The sequence below is a fragment of the Phyllobates terribilis genome, unplaced genomic scaffold (genome assembly GCF_046119375.1).
Source record: "Phyllobates terribilis strain yellow unplaced genomic scaffold, ASM4611937v1 Scaffold_11__3_contigs__length_659146591, whole genome shotgun sequence".
Lineage (NCBI taxonomy): Eukaryota > Metazoa > Chordata > Amphibia > Anura > Dendrobatidae > Phyllobates > Phyllobates terribilis.
In genome coordinates, this window is record NW_027362771.1 from 382431376 (window position 1) to 382443643 (window position 12268).

The 12268-nt window shown below is 45.6% G+C and overlaps 1 protein-coding gene across 5 annotated transcripts in view; it reads right to left on the reverse strand.

Moving 5' to 3' along the window:
• The window catches only part of LOC141166361 (tetratricopeptide repeat protein 24-like), a 286609-nt gene that overhangs the window by 143899 nt on the left and 130442 nt on the right, over nucleotides 1-12268 (reverse strand). For 3 of the 5 annotated variants that reach the window (XM_073652972.1, XM_073652971.1, XM_073652968.1), the window contains exon 1: nucleotides 4654-4781. The exons of 1 other annotated variant lie outside the window; for it this stretch is intronic. The gene's annotated coding sequence lies outside the window, so the exon portion shown is untranslated. Of the gene's footprint in view, nucleotides 1-4653; nucleotides 4782-12268 lie in introns of those variants that run through there. One more of the 5 variants, XM_073652969.1, reaches the window with a different exon arrangement.

Here is a 12268-nt window from a genome sequence, read left to right on the forward strand (position 1 = left end):
CAGCTGGCATTATAAGCTGACATCAACCCCAACCCTATTACCCCCTGCCACCGCACCAGGGCAGCGTGGAAGAGCGAGGCTAAGTGCCAGAATTGGCGCATCCTATGGAAGCGCCATTTCTGGGGCGGCTGAGGGCTGGTGTTTCTAGCCTGGGAGGGGGCCAATATTCATGGCTCCCTTCCTGGGCTATTAATATCAGCCCCCAGCTGTCTGCCTAGCCTTTGCTAGCTATTAAATTAGGGGGGACCCCACGTCATTTTTTTGGGGGGGTCCTCCATTTTAATAGCTAGTAAAGGCTAGGTATTCAGCTGGGGGCTGATATTAGTAGCCTGGGAAGCTCCGTGGGTATTACCCCCTTCCCAGGCTTCAAACATCTGCCCCAGCTGTCTGCTTAACCTCCGCTAGAGACTAAAATTACGGGGAACCCCACGCCAATTTTTTTTAATAATAAATCCTTTATTTTAATACTAAATGACAAGTACAGTAACCAACACTGTCACTGTACTTATTATATATGTGACTGACATGTTTCTATCTATCTAATCTATGTGTGAAGCTCTATTCTGTCTGTTATAAATTGTCGGGTACAGATGCTGAATTGCCGGCCGGCTTTTTTAAAGAGACGGTGCATGAAAACACTATTATTTTTTTTAATAAATCCTTTGCAGTAAATGACAAGTACAGTAAGCAACACTGTCACTGTACTTCATATATATGTGACTGACATATTTCTATCTATCTAATCTATGTGTGAAGCTCTATTCTGTCTGTTATAAATTGTCGGGTACCGCTGCTGAATTGCCGGCCGGCTTTTTTAAAGAGACGGTGCACGAAAACACTATTATATTTTTTAATAAATCCTTTACACTAAATGACAAGTACAGTAAGCAACACTGTCACTGTACTTCGTATATATGTGGCTGACATGTTTCTATCTATCTAATCTATGTGTGATTCTCTATTCCTTCTATTCTAAATTGTCGGGTACAGATGCTGAATTGCCAGCCGGCTTTTTTAAAGAGACGGTGCATGAAAACACTATTATTTTTTTAAATAAATTCTTTGCAGTAAATGACAAGTACAGTAAGCAACACTGTCACTGTACTTCATATATATGTGACTGACATGTTTCTATCTATCTAATCTATGTGTGAAGCTCTATTCTGTCTGTTATAAATTGTCGGGTACCGCTGCTGAATTGCCGGCCGGCTTTTTTAAAGAGACGGTGCACGAAAACACTATTATATTTTTTAATAAATCCTTTACACTAAATGACAAGTACAGTAAGCAACACTGTCACTGTACTTCATATATATGTGACTGACATGTTTCTATCTATCTAATCTATGTGTGATGCTCTATTCCTTCATGTCTAAATTGTCGGGTACCGGTGTATGCCGCTGCTGAATTGCCGGCCGGCTTTTTTAAAGAAAGCGTCTTCTGAGCAGTTTGTCAGCTTTTGGACACCTTTGAAGGTGTTTTCTATGTGTTCCTATGTGTTTTTGTTTGCCTGCCATTGGTTTTAACGGTGTTCGATGGTGTTCTAAGGTGTTCGACGAACAGTTCGACGAACAGTTCCTCGAACATCCCGGTGTTCGACGAACCGAACCGAACCCGAACACTATGGGGGTGGCTCAACACTAATATCAACCCAAGGACAAAAGCAAAAGACCTCGTGAACATAATGGCAGAAGCTGGTGAGATTGTGTCAATATCCACAGTGAAAAGAGTACTGTATCAACATGGGCTGAAAGGCCACTCTGCCTGGAAGTAGCAAATACTTCAAAAGAAACATAAAAAGACGTATTAATGTTTGCAAATGCACATAGGAACAAAGACCTTAATTTTTGGAGACATGTCCTGTGGTTTGATGAAACTAAAATTGAACTTTTTGGGCATAATGACTATCGTTACGTTTGGAAGAAAAAGGGAGAAGCTTGGAAACCTAAGAACACCATCCCAACTGTGAAACACAGGTGTGGCAGCATCATGTTGTGGGGTTGTTTTGCTGCAGGAGGGACTGGGGCACTTCACAAAATAGATGGCATCATGAGAAAAGAAGATTATGTGGCAATACTGAAGCAACATCTCAAGAAATCAGCCAGGAAGTTAAAGCTTGGGTGGAAATGGGTCTTTCAAATGGACAATGACCCAAAGCATACTGCCAAAATGGTAACAAAGTGGCTTAAGGATAACAAAGTCAATGTTTTTGGAGTGGCCATCGCAAAGCCCTGAAGTCAATCCAATTGAAAATTTATGGAAAAAGCTGAAAAGGCAGGTGCGAGCAAGACGACCTACAAACCTGGATCAGTTGCACCAGTTTTGTCAGGAGGAATGGGCCCAAATTCCGACAAACTATTGTGAGAAGCTTGTGGAAGGATATCCCAAACGTTTGACCCAAGTCATTCAGTTTAAGGGCAATGGTACCAAATACTAATGAAATGTATATAAACTTTTTGACATTGCAGTAAGTAATAAAAATGCCTTAAAACATTCTCTCTCTCTCGCATTATTCTGGCATTTGGCAAATATTAAAAATTATGGTAATCCTAACTGACTTAAAACGGGAAAGGTTTATTCTGATTTTATGTCAGATATTGAGAAAAACATGCATATGTATATTTTTATATAGTGTATGTAAACTTCTGGTTTCAACTGTATATATATACAGTATATATATATATATATATATATACTGTATATATATATATATATATATATATATATATATATATATACATATCTATATATACACTGCTCAAAAAAATAAAGGGAACACTCAAAGAACACATCCTAGATCTGAATGAATGAACTATTCTCATTGAATACTTTGCTCTTTACAAAGTTGAATGTGCTGACAACAAAATCACACAAAAATCATCAATGGAAATCAAATTTATTAACCAATGGAGGCCTGGATTTGGAGTCACCCCCAAAATTAAAGTGGAAAAACACACTACAGGCTGATCCAACTTTGATGTAATGTCCTTAAAACAAGTCAAAATGAGGCTCAGTATTGTGTGTGGCCTCCACTTGCCTGTATGAACTCCCTACAATGCCTGGGCATGCTCCTGATGAGGTTGCTGATGGTCTCCTGTGGGATCTCCTCCCAGACCCGGACTAAAGCATCCGCCAACTCCTGGACAGTCTGTGGTGCAACGTGACGTTGGTGGATGGAGCGAGACATGATGTCCCAGATGTCCTCAATCGGATTTAGGTCTGGGGAATGGGTGGGCCAGTCCATAGCTTCAATGCCTTCATCTTGCAGGAATTGCTGACACACTCCAGCCACATGAGGTCTGGCATTGTCCTGCATTAGGAGGAACCCAGGACCAACCGCACCAGCATATGGTCTCACAAGGGGTCTGAGGATCTCATCTCGGTACCTAATGGCAGTCAGGCTACCTCTGGCGAGCACATAGAGAGCTGTGCGGCCCTCCAAAGAAATGCCACCCCACACCACTACTGACCCACTGCCAAACCGGTCATGCTGAAGGATGTTGCAGGCAGCAGATCGCTCTCCACGGTGTCTCCAGACTCTGTCACATCTGTCACATGTGCTCAGTGTGAACCTGCTTTCATCTGTGAAGAGCACAGGGCGCCAGTGGCGACTTTGCCAATCCTGGTGTTCTGTGGCAAATGCCAAGCGTCCTGCATGGTGTTAGGCTGTGAGCAAAACCCCCATTTGTGGACGTCGGGCCCTCATACCACCCTCATGGAGTCGGTTTCTAACCGTTTGTGCAGACACATGCACATTTGTGGCCTGCTGGAGGTCATTTTGCAGTGCTCTGGCTGTGCTCCTCCTGTTCCTCCTTGCACAAAGGCGGAGGTAGCGGTCCTGCTGCTGGGTTGTTGCTCGCATTGATGTGCCATCCTGGATGAGCTGCACTATCTGAGCAACTTCTGTGGGTTGTAGAGTCTGTCTCATGCTACCACGAGTGTGAAAGCACAACCAACATTCAAAAGTGACCAAAATATCAGCCAGAAAGCATTGGTACTGAGATGTGGTCTGTGGTCCCCACCTGCAGAACCACTCCTTTATTGAGGGTGTCTTGATAATTGCCAATAATTTCCATCTATTGTCTATTCCATTTGCACAACAGCATGTGAAATTGATTGTCAGTGTTGCTTCCTAAGTGGACAGTTTGATTTCACAGAAGTTTGATTCACTTGGAGTTATATTCTGTTGTTTAAGTGTTCCCTTTATTTTTTTGAGCAGTGTATATATATTACTGAATATATATAGTGACAGTGCAGCTACACAGTATAGCATACAGTATTTATGCCACTAAAGTGACATTTCAGTCATCTATATTGCCATCACGTACAGTGCTAAAGTCATTGGACAATACTATCGCGTGACATCAATGTGGATAAAATATTGCTGTGGTTCAACTGTTGACAAATGGCTGCTGTTATGTGGAGCTGGTGTACATAACTCTTCCCATAGATTAGATATTTGATTCTTTTTAGCTACAGCATATAACTTAAAACCACTTTAATGCTGTCATCAATAACATGAAACACAAGCAGTATTAATGTCTGATGAGAGTTCTTTTATGCCACATACTTATTGTATACTTAAAAATTACATTATTAAGATCAATACATTTCTATGTTACTTAATATGAATAAAAATAAAATTCTATTCACCATGAAATCTTCACACGGAATGTAGAAATATCTTGTCTGTGACCAGAGTCCTATATTGTCATGCTCTTCAGAGCTGCCTTGCTCTATGAATTGTTTGGGACTGCTACCTTAGTAACTAATGATCGAATGTTCTCATAGAGAAGCAAAAGAAAGCTAAACATACCGGTTCGAGGAGCGGACGGTCACATGGATGTTTGCTCAGAACAGATTGTGTCTATGTAGTGATATGGGAGCTAAACAAGTATTGTTAGTGCTTACAAAGCTGGGGAAATGTGGTATCAGGAGTCATTATCCCCGGCTCTACTGCTGAGCGGTCACATGGATAACAGCATGGGACACTTAGGACAGGTGAGAATATGGATTTTTTTATTTTATTCTTATTTATACAGGTGTAGACATCGGGAGCAGACTACTACTCTCATCATTATCCCCCACTGATGCTGATCGCAGCGCCGGCAGGGGACAATGATGAGGGCAGCGTTCAGAACCCAGTGCCTCGGAACAGCGCTAACTGTGCCGCTGATTCCCAAGTGCCGGTATGTGTGCTCCTAATGTGGTATATGGTTATCACACGGTTGCCACACAGGTGCACATGGACACGGATATCTCCGGTAGTGGTTTTTCCGGTACCGGAAATATCAGGAGGTATGAAAGAGCCCTTAGACAAAGTTTGCCCCTGGGCAAAATTTAAAAGTGGAGCCCAAAATGCTAACATATTGCAATATCACACACAATCACACATTTTGGCTGCATATACACATGCTGATTTCAGAGCTTTAAACGAGCAAAAGCGACAATATTTAAGTATTCCAGAGCTTTGTACCGGCCTCTTTACACCGGTTGATGAAGAATGATGGGGTAGAACGTGCACTAATAGATCTTTATGTCCCTACATGTCATATCAAAAGCACATCTCCTCTTTACACTGGGTGATGTGCTGCCGAGAACATTGCGCACACCACGCAAGGCCGCTGGAGTAAGATGTGCCTAAATTTTTTAAGAGGGGCGTACTACTGAGTGAATTAGGAATTTTACAAGCTCTGTTTGCTAACCCACATGTTTGGTACCTGTTAGACAGCCAATGAACATGCGGAGATTGCTTGCCATACACAGTAATGTCGTTGCCTGGTTGGATACTGGCATTACTGTGATTGGGATACTGGCATTACTGTGATTGGAATACTGGCATTACTGTGATTGTCCGGCCGCATCACATTATGGAGTCTTATATAAGATCCGGTGACGCGATGCTCAGCACACTGTGTTCGGGAAGCAGTTCAGGGAGAGTAATTACTGGAGGAACAGTGTAATTTAGAGCAGAGATATAGTCAGGGTTTAATAATATTGCTGCTGCAGTACTTATATACTGCTCCTACAGCATTTAAACAGCAGTTCTTTTCAGGGCTAAATATTTAACTATTTTGTAGTAAAACCGCGGTTACCTGCATTCAGTAGAGGTAACGTTTACGATTAGAGGCATCTAGGCAGGGTTTAATATTGCTATTGCAGTACTTTTATAGAGCTGCTGCACCATTAAAACAACATTCCTTGTCACGGATAAATATTTTCCTTTCTGTAGTAAAACCGCTGTTACCTGCATTCAGTGGAGGGAAACATAGAAAGGTAGAGATGGACATCTGATCCAAGCTCCTGCTCAATTTAGGATTCACTAAACGATCCCATCCTTTCTGGACATTTCTGTCCTTAAGGACATTCAGCCATTGGATCCCTCCTATCCTATTTCTGAGTCCATTAAAATCTGCCTTTCTGAAATCCAACCTTGAAGTCTGAATCTTCACAGGTTTTTCTCCTCTACTTATCCAAAATTCTTTGATAGCATGATCGCTACCTCCTAGGGTCTCAGCCACCCTTACCTCCTCAACTATTTCCTCTCTGTTTATGAGGATCAGATCCAAGGTAGCAGATCCTCTTTTTCTCTCATCTACGTTTTGGAAGATAAAGTCGTCAGTAAGTGAGGATAAGAATTTGCTAGACCTGGTACTTTTGCCTGAAAGAAATTCCCAACAAATGTATGGATGGTTGAAATCTCCCAAGATCACTACGTCATGTTTTTTTGATAACTTGGCCATCTGATGCATAAAGAATTCATCCATATCTTCAGCGTGCCCAGGTGGCCATTAGTAAAAGCCTATAATGGTGTCCTTTCTGTTGTTCTCTCCTTGTATTCTTACCCAAACAGTTTCCACAGAACTCCCAGTCTCTGAAGCTTCAATCTCTGTGGAGATATATGCTTTTCTAACACACAATGCGACACCTCCTTCCCGCTTATTAAGTAAGTTTCTTGCAAATAAGTTATATCCTTCCAGCCTTGTATTCCAATCATGTGCCACGCCAGAGAGGCAACGGGAGATTAGGGAGATAAATAAGTGGCTCAGGAATTGGTGTAGGAAGGAGTGGTTTGGGTTCCTGGAGAACTGGGCCGACTTCTCAGTTGGCTGCAGGTTCTACGCTAGGGACGGGCTGCACCTCAATGGGGAGGGTGCAGCTGTGCTGGCGGAGAAAATGGCTAGAAGGTTGGAGGAGTGTTTAAACTAGGGATTGGCGTTGAGGATATTCATTTTATAGGTGGGGAAGATAGTGCAGATAGTGACCTAGGCACAAATAAAGAAATTGGGGGTGGGGTTAGAACAGTCAATATAGTAAGAAGGAATAGAGGTACAGAGAAATACATAAAATGCATGTACACTAATGCCAGAAGCCTCACCAACAAAATGGAGGAATTAGAATTAATTTTGTTGTAAAATAATTATGACATGGTGGGGATATCTTAAACATGGCTGGACGAGAGCCATGACTGGGCAGTTAATTTACAGGGCTATAGTCTGTTCAGAAATGACCGTACAAACAAGCGAGGGGGGGTGTGTGCTTATATGTAAAATCATCCTTAAAACCCATCTTGCATGAGAATATATGTGAATCTAATGAAAATGTACAGTCCCTGTGGGTGGAGATAAGGGGAGGGGGAAAAAATAATAAATTACTGATAGGGGTTTGTTATAAGTCTCCAAAAATAATGGAAGCAGCGGAGAATATCCTCATAAAGCAAATAGATGAAGCAGCGACTCAAGGAGAAGTCATTATTATGGGGGACTTTAACTACCCTGAAATACATTGGGGAACAGAAACCTGTAGTTCAAGCAAAGGTAATAGGTTTTTGACAACTATGAGAGACAATTACCTTTCACAACTGGTTAAGGACCCAACAAGAAGGGGGGCACTGCTAGACCTAATATTAACCAACAGGCCAGACCGCATATCAAATATACGAGTTGGGGGTCACTTGGGTAATAGTGATCACAAAATAATATGTTTTCATTTATCCTTTAATATGATGTGTAGTAGAGGGGTTACAAGGACATTAAACTTCAGGAAGGCAAATTTCCAACGGTTGAGAGATGATCTTAGTGCATTAAACTGGGACGATATCCTGAGACATAAAACTACACATAGCAAATGGGAGACATTTATTAGCATCCTGAATAGGACCTGTGCACAATATATACCCTATGGGAATAAACATGCTAGAAATAGGTAGGAAGCGATGAGGCATTAAATAAATACAGAAAATTAAATAAATTCTGTAAAAACCAAATCAAGGCAGCAAAGATTGAGACAGAGAGACTCATTGCCAGAGAAAGTAAAAATAATCCCAAAATATTCTTTAACTACATAAATAGTAAAGAACTAAAAAATTACAGTGTTGACCCCTTTAAAAATAGTCTGGGTGAAATGGTGGATGAGGATGAGGAAAAAGCCAATATGCTAAATGATTTTTTTTCAACAGTATTTACACAAGAAAATCGCATGACAGAAAACATGATCAGTGATGACAAAAATTCTCCATTAAATGTCACTTGCTTAACCCAGCAGGAAGTACGGCGGCGTCTAAAAATCACTAAAGTTGACAAATCCACGGGCCCAGATGGGATAGACCCGTAAGTACTGCAGGAATTAAGTAACGTCATAGATAGACCATTATTTTTAATCTTTAAAGATTCCATAATAACAGGGTTATATGCTTAATTGTAAATCACTGGGCAAAACTGTAACTGAAAAAGACCTGGGTGTATTGGTGGACGACAAGGTCACGTTTGGTGGCCAGTGTCAGGCAGCTGCTGCAAAAGCAAATAAAACAATGGGATGCATTAAAAGAGGCATAGATGCTCATGAGGAGAACATAATTTTATCTCTATACAAGTCACTAGTGCGACCACACTTAAAATACTGTGTACAGTTCTGGTCTCCGGTGTATAAGAAAGACATAGCTGAACTAGAGCGGGTGCAAAGAAGAGCGACCAAGGTTCTTAGAGGACTGGGGGGTCTGCAATACCAAGATAGGTTATTATGTGACGCTCACAGCCCTCCCTGGGAAATGGGGTACTCGGAGCCGGGTCAGATGTTTGGTGGGTTGTAGCCGTGGCCAGGACCCGTTCCGTGCCCAGGGCCATCACAATAAAAGTAATGGGCTATCAGGGTTGAGTGGTTGCTATCGACTATGCCACCTGTGGTATCTGGTGATGGCCACCAGCGCTGCTGCAGTCCTCTGAGGCAGGATGTAGTGGCAGCTGTAGTTGGTGCTACTCCCCACAGGCGGAGCAGGGCCTCAGGGCAGTGATGCGGATGGATGGAGTAATAGTCAGAAGTTTTGGTGCTGTGCGGTGCAGAAATAAAGGGACCGGAGGCCATAGGGGTAGACTTCCAGGGTTTTTTACTCACGGTAGAGCATGCAGCTGCAAGGCTTCTCCCTGCTCCTCATGGGGCTCTGCGGCCACCAGGACCGGGGGTCCGACAACCTCCGAGTAGTTCAGGTGCTTTGGTCAGGACCCCACACCAGACTGTTCCAAGACTTGAAACTAAGTCCTCTCCTGTCTGTGTGTGTGTAGAAAGGCCGGGTCTCCCTCTGGACTATGCACAGAACAAGGGTACGGGTGGCAACTCCGCTCCGTCTGTTACCCGGTGGGATCCACTGAGCCTTCCGGGCTTTCCTGACTAGGACGTGAAGTAGCAAAGTCAGGTGTCGGGGGCCAGTACCCCTCTTGCAGCCGGACTAGGCCAGAATAGCGTGGACAGGTGGCGTATACCGCTCCATCTGCATCCCTCCTGGGATCCTTTTGCGGTGGAGATAGACTCCTCTGCTCCAGGCCTTCTTGGGTAGGGACCTTGACCGGGTAGAGACAGCCGTTAACTCTAACCCGCTCCTCGACTCAAGGCCAGAGTACGAGGACCGTGTCCCCATCAGCTGCAGGTTCACACAGAAAGCCACGTTCAGTGATAAAGATCACAATCAAAAGACCATAAGCCCAAGATGGCTGGTTATTAAATATGAATTTTTGTTGTGTAACCTACATGTGCGTCCTCCACCCCCACCCACTTCTAGGTTCTCCCTAACTTTTAGTTCCCCCATCTCCTCTTATCCAGGCTGGGGCAGCACCCTAGTGCATATTAGCCCCCCCTACAGGTGGGAGAGTGCAGTGTTGGATGCAGAGGTGGGGTCCTGACAGCTGCACCATCCTTACCTCGAAGGAGAGATACCACACCCCTTTAAAGAGATGCAGTATTCCTGTGGTGATCGAACCCTCAGGGGCGCCACATTCCCCCGTGGTGAAGCACAGCACGTCCGCGGGCTGCAATGAGAGCAAAAACTGGTACAGATTTTTTATATTTTTGGTAAACAGTTCAACAATCTTCCCAATATGGGAGGCACTTTTCCTTTAACGTTACAAACTGTAAATATTATAAAAGTATAAAAATATAAAACCACCAAGAGACATTATGCATAGACAGACGGGTTAAAGTGCAGTGAGGAAGAGTTCAGTTCGGTAGCAAGAGGGACCTGTCCCAAACCCTCAACGTAGGCCTTGGGGTGGCTGCAGGGCATGAAGATTCCAAGTTGGATCTCCAGGAGAGCCACTCCAGACAGGTATTGCTTCCGAGGTCTGAGGTAGAAGTGTACGCGGTTTTACATAAAACCAGTAGGGAGCACCTAAAGAGGTTCAGAACTATTTACAAGAAAGTCTGCCATCTGCAAATGTCCGCAGGGACTAATGTCTCTCTAGAACAGGAGGAAAACATTTCAAACATAAACTCAAACAACTCAACTGTAAAGGTTACAGCCGCCGGGGACGCTCACTCCTGCTGTCCCCACCAGGGAAAAGGCTCATTCCTCCCAACGGAGGCTGATCGGTCCTCCACTGCCGTGAGCGAGGGGGCATCACTCCTGGACACCTTGTGTACATCCAGGGCGTACCACCCCCGCACCCCGTGGTGGCGAGTGTACGTAAAAAAGTCACCCGGGAAGAGGTTCCGGCCAGGGTGTCCCTTTTTCAGCCGCGGCTCGACGTCCCGCCGGCTGACGAAGACGTCGTGCTCCAACTGGGAACTCCTAATGAAGCCCCATCCAGCCTCCTGGTGGAAGGGGACAATCTGCCCTTCCTCACGAGGGCTAGGATGGGCTGCCTCCTCCTGGAGGGCCTTGGATTTAGCGGCCTTGGCGCGCACCTCGAGGAGCTCGCAGCGGACCTCCCTCTGCCGTTGCCCACGGTCGAGCTGGAGGATTTGCTGGCGACACAGCTCGCTCCTCCTCCGCGCTTCAGCCCGGGTCTTCTGAAGGAAGCCCATCAGGTCCCCCCCTGGTTGTCCCAGGCCAACTCTTCAGCTGCCGGCCAGGTAACTGGAGGTGCGGGCAGCGGTGACAGCAGGGGCTGCTGCAGGTCCTCAGGGAGTGCGGACCAGTCCTGGTTGGGGTCGGTGGATACCCCAGCAAACACAGGTTCTCCCGAGCTGGGAGGCGGGAGGCAATGCAGGCCCCCGGCGATGGCGGAGGCCTCTAGCTCCGGAGCAAAGACTTGCTCCCAGGTTACCGCGCCAGGTAACTGGTACTCGGTCATCAAATCCAGGAGGGGCACGGTGGGCTCAGCAGCCGGGACGGGGGTATCACACTCACCCGCTCCAGGGCTGCACGCGACCTCTGTTGCTGCTTCCTGCTGAGTTGCTGCTCCTTGGCGGCGGGCCCGGAACCGCTGCAGCATTACTTTTCGCCAAGCGGTGGACGCCGCATGCTGGGCCTCAGCTACCCTTCGAGCAAGGTCCGGGGTTTCTTGGCGGAGAAACTCTATATCTCCCGAGGTCAGGGACATGCCACCCTCCTCGCCGACGGGGGAAGGACCTGGGCCGGGTTCGGAAGGCTCCGGTACACTTCCCTCAGCAGCGTCCATGTCTGCTCCTGAGGATGGTAAGTCTCGGACCGACATGGCCGCACCTTGTTGTTTTCCTCGTTCCCTCCTCTTTTCGGGGCGGCTCCCGGGCGGTACGCTGACAGGCCCTCCTCCACACATCCCATCCGCCTTGACGGGCACTACCCCGCGGACAGTCTCCAATGGAAGGGGCGGTCTGCTCCTTTGGTGCCATGGGGGAGCCAGGCCCACGAAAGGAGGGGCTAGGAAGCTGTCCTTTTTGCACATTATGGCATCCGTTCTTCTTGGGCGGGCGCCATTTTAAGTGGAAAATAACAGTCTGAGGTATAAAGGCGCGCAGTACCCAGTAGCAATGGGCAACCTTCTTCCGTTGCTGCGGGCACGCTATCCTGCCGACTACG